This window comes from Crinia signifera, chromosome 6 (genome assembly GCF_055691185.1).
Source record: "Crinia signifera chromosome 6, ASM5569118v1, whole genome shotgun sequence".
Lineage (NCBI taxonomy): Eukaryota > Metazoa > Chordata > Amphibia > Anura > Myobatrachidae > Crinia > Crinia signifera.
In genome coordinates, this window is record NC_139222.1 from 63,308,600 (window position 1) to 63,323,445 (window position 14,846).

The following is a 14,846-nucleotide window of genomic DNA, read 5'->3' on the forward strand; positions in this document are numbered from 1 at the left end:
CAGACACAATAGCCATCACCTAAAGACTTACCACACTGTTTAGGCTCAATTCCAACTGCTTTTGGCAGCTAAACAGTGTTGAGCCTCTTTTGTAGTTTAATTTAAGACCCCCTGCTAATATCATGTCCTGTAGGTCTTTTTACATTACCAACACATGATTTTTTTCAGTAAGCCAATACAGTTAGGAAACTTTTGTATTAGCTTACCTGGTGATAGAAGTAGAAGAGGGCAAAAAAGTGGCTTTAACTCACCTACAGCCATACCACATTGGATAGGCCCAATCTCGTCTGATCTTGGAAGCTAAGCAGTGTTGGGCCTGGTTAGTACTTGGGTGGGAGACCACCTGGGAACACCAGGTGCTGTAGGTTTTTTAACATTACAGGCAAATTGTTTTTATTCTCTAGCTATTTATATTGGAAACTTTTTCTTTTTATTGCCAGCACAGACATTTGGAAGAGGTCAAACAGACACAATAGCCATCACCTAAAGACTTACCACACTGTTTAGGCTCAATTCCAACTGCTTTTGGCAGCTAAACAATGTTGAGCCTCTTTTGTAGTTTAATTTAAGACCCCCTGCTAATATCATGTCCTGTAGGTCTTTTTACATTACCAACACATGATTTTTTTCAGTAAGCCAATACAGTTAGGAAACTTTTGTATTAGCTTACCTGGTGATAGAAGTAGAAGAGGGCAAAAAAGTGCCTTTAGCTCACCTACAGCCATACCACGTTGGATAGGCCCAATCTCGTCTGATCTTGGAAGCTAAGCAGTGTTGGGCCTGGTTAGTACTTGGGTGGGAGACCACATGGGAACACCAGGTGCTGTAGGTTTTTTCACATTACTGGCAAATTGTTTTTATTCTCTAGCTATTTAAATAGGAAACTTTTTCTTTTTATTGCCAGCACAGACATTTGGAAGAGGTCAAACAGACACAATAGCCATCACCTAAAGACTTACCACACTGTTTAGGCCCAATTCCAACTGCTTTTGGCAGCTAAACAGTGTTGAGCCTCTTTAGTAGTTTAATTTAAGACCCCCTGCTAATATCATGTCCTGTAGGTCTTTTTACATTACCAACACATGATTTTTTTCAGTAAGCCAATACAGTTAGGAAACTTTTTTATTAGCTTACCTGGTGATAGAAGTAGAAGAGGGCAAAAAAGTGCCTGTATTTCATCTACAGCTATACCACATAGGATAGGCCCAATCTCGTCTGATCTTGGAAGCTAAGCAGTGTTGGGCCTGGTTAGTACTTGGGTGGGAGACCACCTGGGAACACCAGGTGCTGTAGGTTTTTTCACATTACAGGCAAATTGTTTTTATTCTCTAGCTATTTAAATTGGAAACTTTTTCTTTTTATTGCCAGTACAGACATTTGGAAGAGGTCAAACAGACACAATAGCAATCACCTAAAGACTTACCACACTGTTTAGGCCCAATTCCAACTGCTTTTGGCAGCTAAACAGTGTTGAGCCTCTTTAGTAGTTTAATTTAAGACCCCCCTGCTAATATCATGTCCTGCAGGTCTTTTTACATTACCAACACATGATTTTTTTTCAGTAAGCCAATACAGTTAGGAAACTTTTTTATTAGCTTACCAGGTGATAGAAGTAGAAGAGGGCAAAAAAGTGCCTGTATCTCACCTACAGCCATACCACATTGGATAGGCCCAATCTCGTCTGATCTTGGAAGCTAAGCAGTGTTGGGCCTGGTTAGTACTTGGGTGGGAGACCACATGGGAACACCAGGTGCTGTAGGTTTTTTCACATTACTGGCAAATTGTTTTTATTCTCTAGCTATATAAATAGGAAACTTTTTCTTTTTATTGCCAGCACAGACATTTGGAAGAGGTCAAACAGACACAATAGCCATCACCTAAAGACTTACCAAACTGTTTAGGCCCAATTCCAACTGCTTTTGGCAGCTAAACAGTGTTGAGCCTCTTTAGTAGTTTAATTTAAGACCCCCTGCTAATATCATGTCCTGTAGGTCTTTTTACATTACCAACACATGATTTTTTTCAGTAAGCCAATACAGTTAGGAAACTTTTTTATTAGCTTACCTGGTGATAGAAGTAGAAGAGGGCAAAAAAGTGCCTGTATCTCACCTACAGCCATACCACATTGGATAGGCCCAATCTCGTCTGATCTTGGAAGCTAAGCAGTGTTGGGCCTGGTTAGTACTTGGGTGGGAGACCACATGGGAACACCAGGTGCTGTATGTTTTTTCACATTACAGGCAAATTGTTTTTATTCTCTAGCTATTTAAATTGGAAACTTTTTATTTTTATTGCCAGTACAGACATTTGGAAGAGGTCAAACAGACACAATAGCCATCACCTAAAGACTTACCACACTGTTTAGGCCCAATTCCAACTGCTTTTGGCAGCTAAACAGTGTTGAGCCTGTATAGTAGCTTAATTTAAGACCCCCTGCTAATATCATGTCATGTAGGTCTTTTTACATTACCAACACATGATTTTTTTTAAGTAAGCCAATACAGTTAGGAAACTTTTTTATTAGCTTACCTGGTGATAGAAGTAGAAGAGGGCAAAAAAGTGCCTGTATCTCACCTACAGCCATACCACATTGGATAGGCCCAATCTCGTCTGATCTTGGAAGCTAAGCAGTGTTGGGCCTGGTTAGTCCTTGGGTGGGAGACCACCTGGGAACACCAGGTGCTGTAGGTTTTTTCACATTACTGGCAAATTGTTTTCATTCTCTAGCTATTTAAATTGGAAACTTTTTCTTTTTATTGCCAGCACAGACATTTGGAAGAGGTCAAACAGACACAATAGCCATCACCTAAAGACTTACCACACTGTTTAGGCTCAATTCCAACTGCTTTTGGCAGCTAAACAGTGTTGAGCCTCTTTTGTAGTTTAATTTAAGACCCCCTGCTAATATCATGTCCTGTAGGTCTTTTTACATTACCAACACATGATTTTTTTCAGTAAGCCAATACAGTTAGGAAACTTTTGTATTAGCTTACCTGGTGATAGAAGTAGAAGAGGGCAAAAAAGTGCCTGTATCTCACCTACAGCCATACCACATTGGATAGGCCCAATCTCGTCTGATCTAGGAAGCTAAGCAGTGTTGGGCCTGGTTAGTACTTGGATGGGAGACCACCTGGGAACACCAGGTGCTGTAGGTTTTTTCACATTACTGGCAAATTGTTTTTATTCTCTAGCTATTTAAATTGGAAACTTTTTCTTTTTATTGCCAGCACAGACATTTGGAAGAGGTCAAACAGACACAATAGCCATCACCTAAAGACTTACCACACTGTTTAGGCCCAATTCCAACTGCTTTTGGCAGCTAAACAGTGTTGAGCCTCTTTAGTAGTTTAATTTAAGACCCCCTGCTAATATCATGTCCTGTAGGTCTTTTTACATTACCAACACATGATTTTTTTCAGTAAGCCAATACAGTTAGGAAACTTTTGTATTAGCTTACCTGGTGATAGAAGTAGAAGAGGGCAAAAAAGTGCCTTTAACTCACATACAGCCATACCACATTGGATAGGCCCAATCTCGTCTGATCTTGGAAGCTAAGCAGTGTTGGGCCTGGTTAGTACTTGGGTGGGAGACCACATGGGAACACCAGGTGCTGTAGGTTTTTTCACATTACTGGCAAATTGTTTTTATTCTCTAGCTATTTAAATTGGAAACTTTTTCTTTTTATTGCCAGCACAGACATTTGGAAGAGGTCAAACAGACACAATAGCCATCACCTAAAGACTTACCACACTGTTTAGGCCCAATTCCAACTGCTTTTGGCAGCTAAACAGTGTTGAGCCTCTTTAGTAGTTTAATTTAAGACCCCCTGCTAATATCATGTCCTGTAGGTCTTTTTACATTACCAACACATGATTTTTTTCAGTAAGCCAATACAGTTAGGAAACTTTTTTATTAGCTTACCTGGTGATAGAAGTAGAAGAGGGCAAAAAAGTGACTGTATCTCACCTACAGCCATACCACATTGGATAGGCCCAATCTCGTCTGATCTTGGAAGCTAAGCAGGGTTGGGCCTGGTTAGTACTTGGGTGGGAGACCACCTGGGAACACCAGGTGCTGTAGGTTTTTTCACATTACAGGCAAATTGTTTTTATTCTCTAGCTATTTAAATTGGAAACTTTTTCTTTTTATTGCCAGCACAGACATTTGGAAGAGGTCAAACAGACACAATAGCCATCACCTAAAGACTTACCCTACTGTTTAGGCCCAATTCCAACTGCTTTTGGCAGCTAAACAGTGTTGAGCCTCTTTAGTAGTTTAATTTAAGACCCCCTGCTAATATCATGTCCTGTAGGTCTTTTTACATTACCAACACATGATTTTTTTCAGTAAGCCAATACAGTTAGGAAACTTTTGTATTAGCTTACCTGGTGATAGAAGTAGAAGAGTGCAAAAAAGTGCCTGTATCTCACCTACAGCCATACCACATTGGATAGGCCCAATCTCGTCTGATCTTGGAAGCTAAGCAGTGTTCGGCCTGGTTAGTACTTGGGTGGGAGACCACATGGGAACACCAGGTGCTGTAGGTTTTTTCACATTACTGGCAAATTGTTTTTATTCTCTAGCTATTTAAATAGGAAACTTTTTCTTTTTATTGCCAGCACAGACATTTGGAAGAGGTCAAACAAACACAATAGCCATCACCTAAAGACTTACCACACTGTTTAGGCCCAATTCCAACTGCTTTTGGCAGCTAAACAGTGTTGAGCCTCTTTAGTAGTTTAATTTAAGACCCCCTGCTAATATCATGTCCTGTAGGTCTTTTTACATTACCAACACATGATTTTTTTCAGTAAGCCAATACAGTTAGGAAACTTTTTTATAAGCTTACCTGGTGATAGAAGTAGAAGAGGGAAAAAAAGTGCCTGTATTTCACCTACAGCCATACCACATTGGATAGGCCCAATCTCGTCTGATCTTGGACGCTAAGCAGTGTTGGGCCTGGTTAGTACTTGGGTGGGAGACCACATGGGAACACCAGGTGCTGTAGGTTTTTTCACATTACAGGCAAATTGTTTTTATTCTCTAGCTATTTAAATTGGAAACTTTTTCTTTTTATTGCCAGCACAGACATTTGGAAGAGGTCAAACAGACACAATAGCCATCACCTAAAGACTTACCACACTGTTTAGGCTCAATTACAACTGCTTTTGGCAGCTAAACAGTGTTGAGCCTCTTTTGTAGTTTAATTTAAGACCCCCTGCTAATATCATGTCCTGTAGGTCTTTTTACATTACCAACACATGATTTTTTTCAGTAAGCCAATACAGTTAGGAAACTTTTGTATTAGCTTACCTGGTGATAGAAGTAGAAGAGGGCAAAAAAGTGCCTTTAACTCACCTACAGCCATACCACATTGGATAGGCCCAATCTCGTCTGATCTTCGAAGCTAAGCAGTGTTGGGTCTGGTTAGTACTTGGGTGGGAGACCACATGGGAGCACCAGGTGCTGTAGGTTTTTTCACATTACTGGCAAATTGTTTTTATTCTCTAGCTATTTATATTGGAAACTTTTTTATTTTTATTGCCAGCACAGACATTTGGAAGAGGTCAAACAGACACAATAGCCATCACCTAAAGACTTACCACACTGTTTAGGCTCAATTCCAACTGCTTTTGGCAGCTAAACAGTGTTGAGCCTCTTTTGTAGTTTAATTTAAGACCCCCTGCTAATATCATGTCCTGTAGGTCTTTTTACATTACCAACACATGATTTTTTTCAGTAAGCCAATACAGTTAGGAAACTTTTTTATTAGCTTACCTGGTGATAGAAGTAGAAGAGGGCAAAAAAGTGCCTGTATCTCACCTACAGCCATACCACATTGGATAGGCCCAATCTCGTCTAATCTTGGAAGCTAAGCAGTGTTGGGCCTGGTTTTTTTTTTTTTTTTATATTCTTTATTGATTTTTCAAAAGTCACAGATAACATTTATAGACATACAATACAGGCATAATATGTATAATGACAAGATATTTCAGATTATTACGGTCGAATGTTTTTTTTTTTTTTTTGTGTTGCGTTTTTGTATAGCTGCCCATAATTTAACATCCACTTGTCGTTGCTTCTGCCCCATACTGCGCTCCCACTTGTTTGTATCTTAGATGGGAATCCTTTTGCCTGCAAAGTAGGTGTATCAAATAGGATCATAATAATAGGAGAGTCATTATACTAAACATATATACTGTTCAGGTAAGAACCTGAATTTAACACCGGTGGCCACTTTAGTTCGTCTGTGAGCTATCTACATACCGATAAGATTATTAGGTGATCCCATACTAAGAGTTACAACCATTGTGAGTTCCTTACCTCTCCCTACCCTTCCCTTCCCCTTTCCTCCCTTTTTCCCCTTTCTTCCCTTTTCTTTTAATTATATTATTATATATATTAGGTAAGGCTTTTCACCTTACCCAAAGTGCGTACCCACTATAATGCAGCTTCTAAATCAAATATATGTCTTATATCAAACAACTCAGTAATTGAAAAGATGTGCACCAGTGGAAGAAAGGAAAAGAATAAATAAATAAATAAATAAATAAATAAATAAATACATAGATAAATAAAACATATCAAAATAGTGAGAAAAAAAAAAAAGGACCAAAACATATTATATTAAACTGGTGTCAAGAGTGCATCAATACTTAATAATTGTCAATTCTGTTTAATTATCCTTGGTGATATATATAGTGTATCCATTTGTGCCAGTGCATGTCAAATTTCTTTAATGTGCAACGACTAGCATGTAGACCTCGTTCCTGTCTGATAATATAGTTTACATGAGCAATCCAGCTGTTCAATTCAGGTGGATCTTTGGCCATCCATTTTCTGGCAATTATAATTCTCGCTAATGAGCAGAGACTATTAATATAAATTTTATCGTTGCCAGAGACATTATTACCCGTAATACCCAGTAGACAGCACTTCACAGATAATGACTCGTATTTGATCCCTGTGTTTGCAATGGCCTTTTTCACATCCTCCCAAAATCTTGCAACCAAGGGGCATCCCCATAGTAAGTGTATAAAGTTAGCATCAGGAACCCCACATTTCGGGCACTTAATGGAATTTTTACCCGGCAATTTGGATAGAGTTTTCGGTGACAAATAGGATCTATGAAGGATGTACAATTGCGTAAGTTGAACCCGAAGGGAATTTGTAGCCCTACTGACGTTTTTCTTTGCAACTGCCCATTCTTCGTCGTTTAACTCTCCAGTATCCTCACTCCATTTCTCCCTTAGGCTCTCTAGTGCGTCTTTATGCTTTACATTTTCCAGCGCCTTGTACAGCCTGGATACCATCTTATTTTTATTGCTTGACTTTAGCATCAGTTTAATCGGTGAATCCCCAAAGGTGGGTATATCACTCACTACGTATGTCTGGATTCTACTTCTTAATTGAAGATATCGAAAAGAGTAATAATATGGCAAATTAAATTCTGTCTTTAGTTGTAGAAATGGTTTAAATCCTGCTGATGAATAGAGTTGATGGAGTTTAGTTACGCCATATTGATGCCATACTTCTATTATTTGTAAATTTATCATATCTCTATCTGTTAGAAAATCTGATAACAAATGATCCCTGTCTAGGAAACCCGTATCCATTATTCGCTCCGTTTCTCGCCATATTTTAATGGCTTGTACTAATATCAGGGGGTCTTTGTTAGAGACCTTCCCTTGTAGGACTTTATGGAATGGAGCGGCTCCCTGAATTGACTGCTTGGTCAGCTTACGTGCGTAATCCCATCCTTGCTCCGCTTGTATTAACCAGCTTCGTAAATGTGCTAACTGAGCCGCTAAATAATAAGATCTCATATCTGGCAGGCCGAGCCCCCCTTCATCCCTCCTCCTAGTGAGTTTAGATATGGCGATCTTAGGGCGAGAGCCATTCCAAATAAAGGAAGAAATCAAACTATTTAGTTTCCTGAAGATAGATTTAGGGAGGTATACAGGGGATTGGTTAAGAACATACAGAAGCTTGGGAAGCACCACCATCTTAACCAAGTTTACCCTTCCGGTTACAATCAGGGGGAGTTTGGACCAGGATTTAAATTTTTCCCTTAGCCATATTATTAAGGGATTAATATTTAATTGTACAAATTCTCTGGAATTGCCAGATATGGTTATTCCAAGATACTTAAACGTTGATACCCACTTCAAGGGTTGTATAGGAGGTGGGTGCTGTCTCAACTGTGAACTTATTGGAAAAATTATTGATTTAGACTTGTTTATCCTGAATCCGGAGTAATCACCGAAATTGTCAATGAGGTTCAGAACCACCGAGAGTGATTTAGTGTGGTCTGAAATGTATATTAAAAGGTCGTCTGCATACAATGAGACGACATCTTTACAGTCACCAAGTGGAAAACCAATAGCTTCTGGATGCTGTCTCAAAATACAAGCCAAAGGTTCTATGGCCAGGGCGAACAGGACAGGGGAGAGAGGACACCCCTGTCTTGTCCCCCGAGCCAGAGCGAATGCTGGAGAAATCCAGCCATTGACGGAGACACGGGCGTTGGGGCGGGTATATAAAAGTTGTATCCACTTAATAAATTTTGGCCCTATACCAAAGGCTCGCAGGGCCGCCCATAAGTAGGGCCATTCAATGGCGTCGAAAGCTTTAATTGCGTCTAATGAGACTACTATCGAGGCCCATCCGTCTTTGCCCACGGTCTGTAAATGAGTGAAAAGCTGTCTTATGTTAATAGATGTATCTTTACCTGGCACAAATCCAGACTGATTCTGATGAATCAATGTGTGTATATGCCGGTTTAGTCGGCTCGACAGTATTTAGACAAGATCTTAGCCTCTGCTGAGATCAATGATATAGGGCGGTATGAATCGAGTTCTCGGGCGTCTTTACCAGGTTTTAATATTAGTGATATTTTTGCGTCTGCCATTGAGGGAGGGAGATTACCTTCTTTAAAACAGTTATTGTAGGTATTATGAAGAATTGGTGCTAAAAAATTAATGTGTTTTTTGTAAACCTCCATAGGGATACCGTCCATACCCGGTGCTTTCCCACTTGGCGACTGTTTAATTGCATTGACAATTTCAGTAAGCTCCAATGGGAGGTCTAATTCATTCCTAGATTTGACATTTAACATAGGAAGCTCAGTGCTCGCCAGGTAGCCTTCAATTTCAGCTGGGGTGTGCTGCAATTGGGTGGCATATATCTCCGAAAAGTATGATTTAAAGGCTTCCCCTATTTGTGGAGAGGTACTTACTACTTCCCTTTGCTGATTTATGATGGAATTAATTGTTTTAGAGGGTTGTTCTGCTCGCATCAAATAGGATAACTGTTTACCCGCCTTATCTGCATATCGATATTTGGTATGCGACCTGTGGAGCATTATTCTCATATTTTCTTCTTTTATCGCATCCAGCCAGGCATTCTGAGCATTCTGCCATGCCTGAAGGGCATCGTCTGAGTTATTATCCACGTATTCTGACTCCTTCGCCAGGCTGAGCTCCTCCCTTTCCTGAATCTTCGCCCTACTCTCCCTTTTCAATTCTGTAATGTTTTTCCGCAGAGTACCCCTTAAATATGCCTTAAAGGCGTCCCATAAGATTGGCGCGGAGGCAGAACCACTGTTAGTGTCCCAATATTCCTGCCATAGCTCCTCCAGGTTCGCCCTCGCGTCAATCTCAGGCAGCCAATTGGGATTGAAGCTCCAGAAGCTACACCCCCTATCATAATCTAAAGATAGTTCCATAAAAACGGGGGAGTGGTCTGAAATACCTCTAGATCTATATTCGATCTTATGAATTTTAGGGGTGAGATCTCTTGAAACTAAGATATAATCAATCCTAGAAAAGGTAGAATATGATGCGGAAAAGCAAGAATACTGACGGGCCGAGGGGTTTTTAATCCGCCACGGGTCGACCCACCCAATGTTTTGAAGGAAATTTGCCAACCCTCGATTATTTCTGATTGAATTGGTGTTGCCACCCTTCCACCGGTCAAGTTGGGGGTCAAGGATATTATTTAGATCTCCCATGCATATGATCGGGGAATTGGGAGAGTGTGCAGCAAACTCAACAGCTTTTATCAATATCTTGTACGTGAAGGGAGGGGGAATATAGATGGAGAGAATTACAAACGGAGCATCGTAAATTAAGCAATCCAAAAAAATATAACAGCCACCAGGATCTACCCAAACTCTTTTACACGTAAAAGACAGTGTTTTTTTAACCAACAGCGATACTCCCCTTGCCGATGAAGTGAAAGGGGCATGGCAGGTATAACCAACCCAGGATTTTTTTAGGGCCATTTGTTTACTTCCTGTCAGGTGGGTTTCTGTGAGGGCGATTATATCAGGCCCAACTTTCCTTAAATAATTCAGGACCAAAGAACGTTTTATCTTACAGTTCAGGCCTCTGACGTTCCAGGTTAAAACTTTTAACTTAGTAATTAGGTTGTTAGTCCCTGCCATGTCATATTAACATCCCGTTTTGTGCGGGAAAAAGTGGAGCGATTGAGATAAGGCAGCAAGAGGGCAGAAGCAACGGGCAACACAAAACCCAGAACAGCAATGTATATTATGACATTATGACAACATAGACAAACAAATCTTCCCACCCCCCTCCCTGTATACCTCCCAAGACTAGGCATACCTAACCCTATCCCCTCTTCCCCTTACCAACTAGACAAACAAACAAGCAAAAAAAAAAAAAAAAATTAAGACACAACACTCCCTGCAACCGCTTGGGGGCTAGGAAAGACAAAAAAAAAATGAAAAAGGCCACCAAAGTGCGGGAGGGAGCTCCCTGGATTATAGGTAATTCTTATGAGCTTAAACTTCTGCCGATTGTCGAGACCCCGGAACTTTGGTGTCAAGCCATTTTAAGGCCTCTTGCGGAGTGAGAAAAAAATGAGTCTCATTATTATAAATCACTCGTAGCTTGGAGGGGAACAACAATGAGTACTTAATATTTTTTTCCCGAAGATGTCTTTTTACTTCGCCATACTTTGCTCTGTCTTTCTGAACATCTAGGGCGTAATCCGGAAAAACAGAGATTTGTATCCCATTGTGCAATAAGGGCCTCTTTACTCGGATGAGGCGTAGGAGGGCGTCTCTATCCTGGTAGTTCAGGAATCTCACAATAAGAGTTCGAGGAGGAGATCCTGGTGGAAATTGTTTAAAGGGTACTCGATGTGCGCGCTCTATTGCTAGATGTTTAGAAAATGCTTCCTGACCAAAGTTTAAGCAGAGCCAATCTTGTACAAATTTCGTGGCGTCAAGACCTTCTTCTTTTTCAGGAAGGCCAACAAATCGCAAATTATTCCTGCGAGATCGTCCCTCAACATCCAATAATTTTAATTTCATTTCTGCGACTTGTTGATTCAGTCTATCAAACTTGCTGGACCAATTATTATAATTGTCCTCGATCAGTGAAATCCGCTCTTCTGCGGCACTGATCCTCTCAGTTGTTAATTTTAGATCTGATTTTATAGATGCAATGTCAGTTTGAACCTCTTTAATTTGAGTGGATAATCGCTGTTCTGAGGTGTTGATAGCCTCCAAAATTTGTTGAAGGGTATTATCTGGTGCTGAGGAGGAGGGCTTACTTTTGGAGGGGGTAGATTGAGGAGATGTAGTAGGGGTCTGAGATGTATTACCCCCTTGTGTTCGAGCAAATTTTTCGAGGCGCGCAGCAGCCGTAGCATTGCTAGTTTTGCCCATTTTAGACTCCACGTTCAATAGTTAGGCTTGGAGGACACACGCACCGATGGACACACGCACCGGTCTTATGATTGCCGGTACTATCGCTAAGACGTTACTCCACTACGCTTCTAAGAAGCTGTCTCCAGCTCTGAAATAGTAACGGTAACAAAATGTCCCCAATTCTCACACCGTTTGCCGGGACAATATATTGCAGTTCTGGCTCTACCTGCTTCCCTTCTTCCTATCTATCTCCACTCAATGTAGTTGTGTGTTAAAGTCTTAGAGCAATACGCCCTGATCACCAGCGGGTAGGGAGGAATGGGCCTTCACAGAGTCTCTTATGGGAGGTCCCGAGGGAGAGAAAAAAGAAAGGGGGGCAAAACACAGGTGGATTGAGCCCCCAAGTTCCAGCCGTACAGGTAGATATTGATAAGGGCCAGCAGCTCTTCACTTATATTTCAGCAATAAGATAAGAATAGAGGCTTAAAAAAACACTGCTAAACAGTCCAAGCCTCACTACACAATCGTTTCTGTCCTCTATGGGTCACTCACCAAGGGAGGGTGTAATGCTGGATAGAATGCACACAGCTTGTTCCCAGCGTCGGTAGCAAACCAGGATCTCTCCGTCCCCACAATAAGCGAGTAGATTCTGTGCATCAAGGCTGTCTCCTCTACCCCGCACGTCTGCACCTCGAGCTCCCCAGGGATCCCCGATGTATGCACACTGATTGCACCAGGCTCGGAGTGAGGGATCAGGGAGCGCAGATCTCGGTACTTCCGTGTGCCCGCTGGAGCAGCCTCCGTCTGACGCTTGCCGCGTCAGCACCAAGGGACATGCAGGGCGGTCGCACTCCAACGTCGGTTCCACACACGGCTCCTGCACTCCACCACTGGTCCGGCTCCTAGCGCAACGGAGGGAAAAAACGCCACTCAGGACCCTCCAGCCACGACCACGATATGCAGCTCCAAGGTGTGTAGGGCTGAATAATTTAGGCAGAAGGTAGGCTTCTATAGACGGATCATTGTTTTGCCAGGGAGCTCTCCTCTCTCCGACTCCTCTCACTCCCTCACCGCCGTGGCCCCGCCCTCCATCCCCTGCATGGTTAATGGTATCCCCCGCACTACAGCCGTCACCAGTGTTGGGCCTGGTTAGTACTTGGGTGGGAGACCACCTGGGAACACCAGGTGCTGTAGTTTTTTTCACATTACTGGCAAATTGTTTTTATTCTCTAGCTATTTAAATTGGAAACTTTTTCTTTTTATTGCCAGCACAGACATTTGGAAGAGGTCAAACAGACACAATAGCCATCACCTAAAGACTTACCACACTGTTTAGGCTCAATTCCAACTGCTTTTGGCAGCTAAACAGTGTTGAGCCTCTTTTGTAGTTTCATTTAAGACCCCCTGCTAATATCATGTCCTGTAGGTCTTTTTACATTACCAACACATGATTTTTTTTAGTAAGCCAATACAGTTAGGAAACTTTTGTATTAGCTTACCTGGTGATAGAAGTAGAAGAGGGCAAAAAAGTGCCTGTATCTCACCTACAGTCATACCACATTGGATAGGCCCAATCTCGTCTGATCTTGGAAGCTAAGCAGTGTTGGGCCTGGTTAGTACTTGTGTGTGAGACCACATGGGAACACCAGGTGCTGTAGGTTTTTTCACATTACTGGCAAATTGTTTTTTATTCTCTAGCTATTTAAATTGGAAACTTTTTCTTTTTATTGCCAGTACAGACATTTGGAAGAGGTCAAACAGACACAATAGCCATCACCTAAGGACTTACCACACTGTTTAGGCCCAATTCCAACTGCTTTTGGCAGCTAAACAGTGTTGAGCCTCTTTAGTAGTTTAATTTAAGACCCCCTGCTAATATCATGTCCTGTAGGTCTTTTTACATTACCAACACATGATTTTTTTCAGTAAGCCAATACAGTTAGGAAACTTTTTTATTAGCTTACCTGGTGATAGAAGTAGAAGAGGGCAAAAAAGTGCCTGTATCTCACCTACAGCCATACCACATTGGATAGGCCCAATCTCGTCTGATCTTGGACGCTAAGCAGTGTTGGGCCTGGTTAGTACTTGGGTGTGAGACTACATGGGAACACCAGGTGCTGTAGGTTTTTTCACATTACAGGCAAATTGTTTTTATTCTCTAGCTATTTAGATTAGAAACTTTTTCTTTTTATTGCCAGTACAGACATTTGGAAGAGGTCAAACAGACACAATAGCCATCACCTAAAGACTTACCACACTGTTTAGGCCCAATTCCAACTGCTTTTGGCAGCTAAACAGTGTTAAGCCTTTTTAGTAGTTTAATTTAAGACCCCCTGCTAATATCATGTCCTGTAGGTCTTTTTACATTACCAACACATGATTTTTTTTAAGTAAGCCAATACAGTTAGGAAACTTTTTTATTAGCTTACCTGGTGATAGAAGTAGAAGAGGGCAAAAAAGTGCCTGTATCTCACCTACAGCCATACCACATTGGATAGGCCCAATCTCGTCTGATCTTGGAAGCTAAGCAGTGTTGGCCCTGGTTAGTACTTAGGTGGGAGACCACCTGGGAACACCAGGTGCTGTAGGTTTTTTCACATTACTGGCAAATTGTTTTTATTCTCTAGCTATTTAAATTGGAAACTTTTTCTTATTATTGCCAGCACAGACATTTGGAAGAGGTCAAACAGACACAATAGCCATCACCTAAAGACTTACCACACTGTTTAGGCTCAATTCCAACTGCTTTTGGCAGCTAAACAGTGTTGAGCCTGTTTAGTAGTTTAATTTAAGACCCCCTGCTAATATCATGTCCTGTAGGTCTTTTTACATTACCAACACATGATTTTTTTCAGTAAGCCAATACAGTTAGGAAACTTTTTTATTAGCTTACCAGGTGATAGAAGTAGAAGAGGGCAAAAAAGTGCCTGTATCTCACCTACAGCCATACCACATTGGGTAGGCCCAATGTCGTCTGATCTTGGAAGCTAAGCAGTGTTGGGCCTGGTTAGTGCTTAGGTGGGAGACCACATGGGAACACCAGGTGCTGTAGGTTTTTTCACATTACTGGCAAATTGTTTTTATTCTCTAGCTATTTAAATTGGAAACTTTTTTCTTTTTATTGCCAGTACAGACATTTGGAAGAGGTCAAACAGACACAATAGCC

General features: G+C 41.3%; 12 non-coding genes and 4 pseudogenes across 12 annotated transcripts; all 16 read left to right on the plus strand.

Annotated features, from left to right (window-relative positions):
- Positions 1-249: 249 nt before the first annotated feature.
- On the plus strand, positions 250-368 carry LOC146016268 (5S ribosomal RNA). The gene has a single exon (XR_014449164.1). It is a non-coding gene; the product is annotated as a 5S ribosomal RNA (ribosomal RNA).
- Positions 369-713: 345 nt separating this feature from the next.
- Positions 714-832, plus strand: LOC146014330 (5S ribosomal RNA). Its single transcript, XR_014447277.1, has one exon. It is a non-coding gene; the product is annotated as a 5S ribosomal RNA (ribosomal RNA).
- Positions 833-1,177: 345 nt separating this feature from the next.
- LOC146016947 (5S ribosomal RNA) lies at positions 1,178-1,296 on the plus strand. Its single transcript, XR_014449826.1, has one exon. It is a non-coding gene; the product is annotated as a 5S ribosomal RNA (ribosomal RNA).
- Positions 1,297-1,643: 347 nt separating this feature from the next.
- LOC146013651 (5S ribosomal RNA) lies at positions 1,644-1,762 on the plus strand. The gene has a single exon (XR_014446623.1). It is a non-coding gene; the product is annotated as a 5S ribosomal RNA (ribosomal RNA).
- Positions 1,763-2,107: 345 nt separating this feature from the next.
- LOC146015318 (5S ribosomal RNA) lies at positions 2,108-2,226 on the plus strand. The gene has a single exon (XR_014448243.1). It is a non-coding gene; the product is annotated as a 5S ribosomal RNA (ribosomal RNA).
- A 346-nt stretch (positions 2,227-2,572) lies between these two features.
- Positions 2,573-2,691, plus strand: LOC146015782 (5S ribosomal RNA). Its single transcript, XR_014448692.1, has one exon. It is a non-coding gene; the product is annotated as a 5S ribosomal RNA (ribosomal RNA).
- A 345-nt stretch (positions 2,692-3,036) lies between these two features.
- On the plus strand, positions 3,037-3,155 carry LOC146015419 (5S ribosomal RNA). The gene has a single exon (XR_014448340.1). It is a non-coding gene; the product is annotated as a 5S ribosomal RNA (ribosomal RNA).
- Positions 3,156-3,500: 345 nt separating this feature from the next.
- LOC146015494 (5S ribosomal RNA) lies at positions 3,501-3,619 on the plus strand. Its single transcript, XR_014448414.1, has one exon. It is a non-coding gene; the product is annotated as a 5S ribosomal RNA (ribosomal RNA).
- A 345-nt stretch (positions 3,620-3,964) lies between these two features.
- On the plus strand, positions 3,965-4,083 carry LOC146014886 (5S ribosomal RNA). Its single transcript, XR_014447827.1, has one exon. It is a non-coding gene; the product is annotated as a 5S ribosomal RNA (ribosomal RNA).
- A 345-nt stretch (positions 4,084-4,428) lies between these two features.
- Positions 4,429-4,547, plus strand: LOC146016992 (5S ribosomal RNA). The gene has a single exon (XR_014449868.1). It is a non-coding gene; the product is annotated as a 5S ribosomal RNA (ribosomal RNA).
- Positions 4,548-4,892: 345 nt separating this feature from the next.
- Positions 4,893-5,011, plus strand: LOC146015146 (5S ribosomal RNA). The gene has a single exon (XR_014448075.1). It is a non-coding gene; the product is annotated as a 5S ribosomal RNA (ribosomal RNA).
- A 345-nt stretch (positions 5,012-5,356) lies between these two features.
- Positions 5,357-5,475, plus strand: LOC146010782 (5S ribosomal RNA; annotated as a pseudogene).
- A 7,747-nt stretch (positions 5,476-13,222) lies between these two features.
- LOC146010682 (5S ribosomal RNA) lies at positions 13,223-13,341 on the plus strand (annotated as a pseudogene).
- A 346-nt stretch (positions 13,342-13,687) lies between these two features.
- Positions 13,688-13,806, plus strand: LOC146011096 (5S ribosomal RNA; annotated as a pseudogene).
- Positions 13,807-14,152: 346 nt separating this feature from the next.
- Positions 14,153-14,271, plus strand: LOC146016534 (5S ribosomal RNA). The gene has a single exon (XR_014449423.1). It is a non-coding gene; the product is annotated as a 5S ribosomal RNA (ribosomal RNA).
- A 345-nt stretch (positions 14,272-14,616) lies between these two features.
- On the plus strand, positions 14,617-14,735 carry LOC146011364 (5S ribosomal RNA; annotated as a pseudogene).
- Positions 14,736-14,846: the final 111 nt, after the last annotated feature.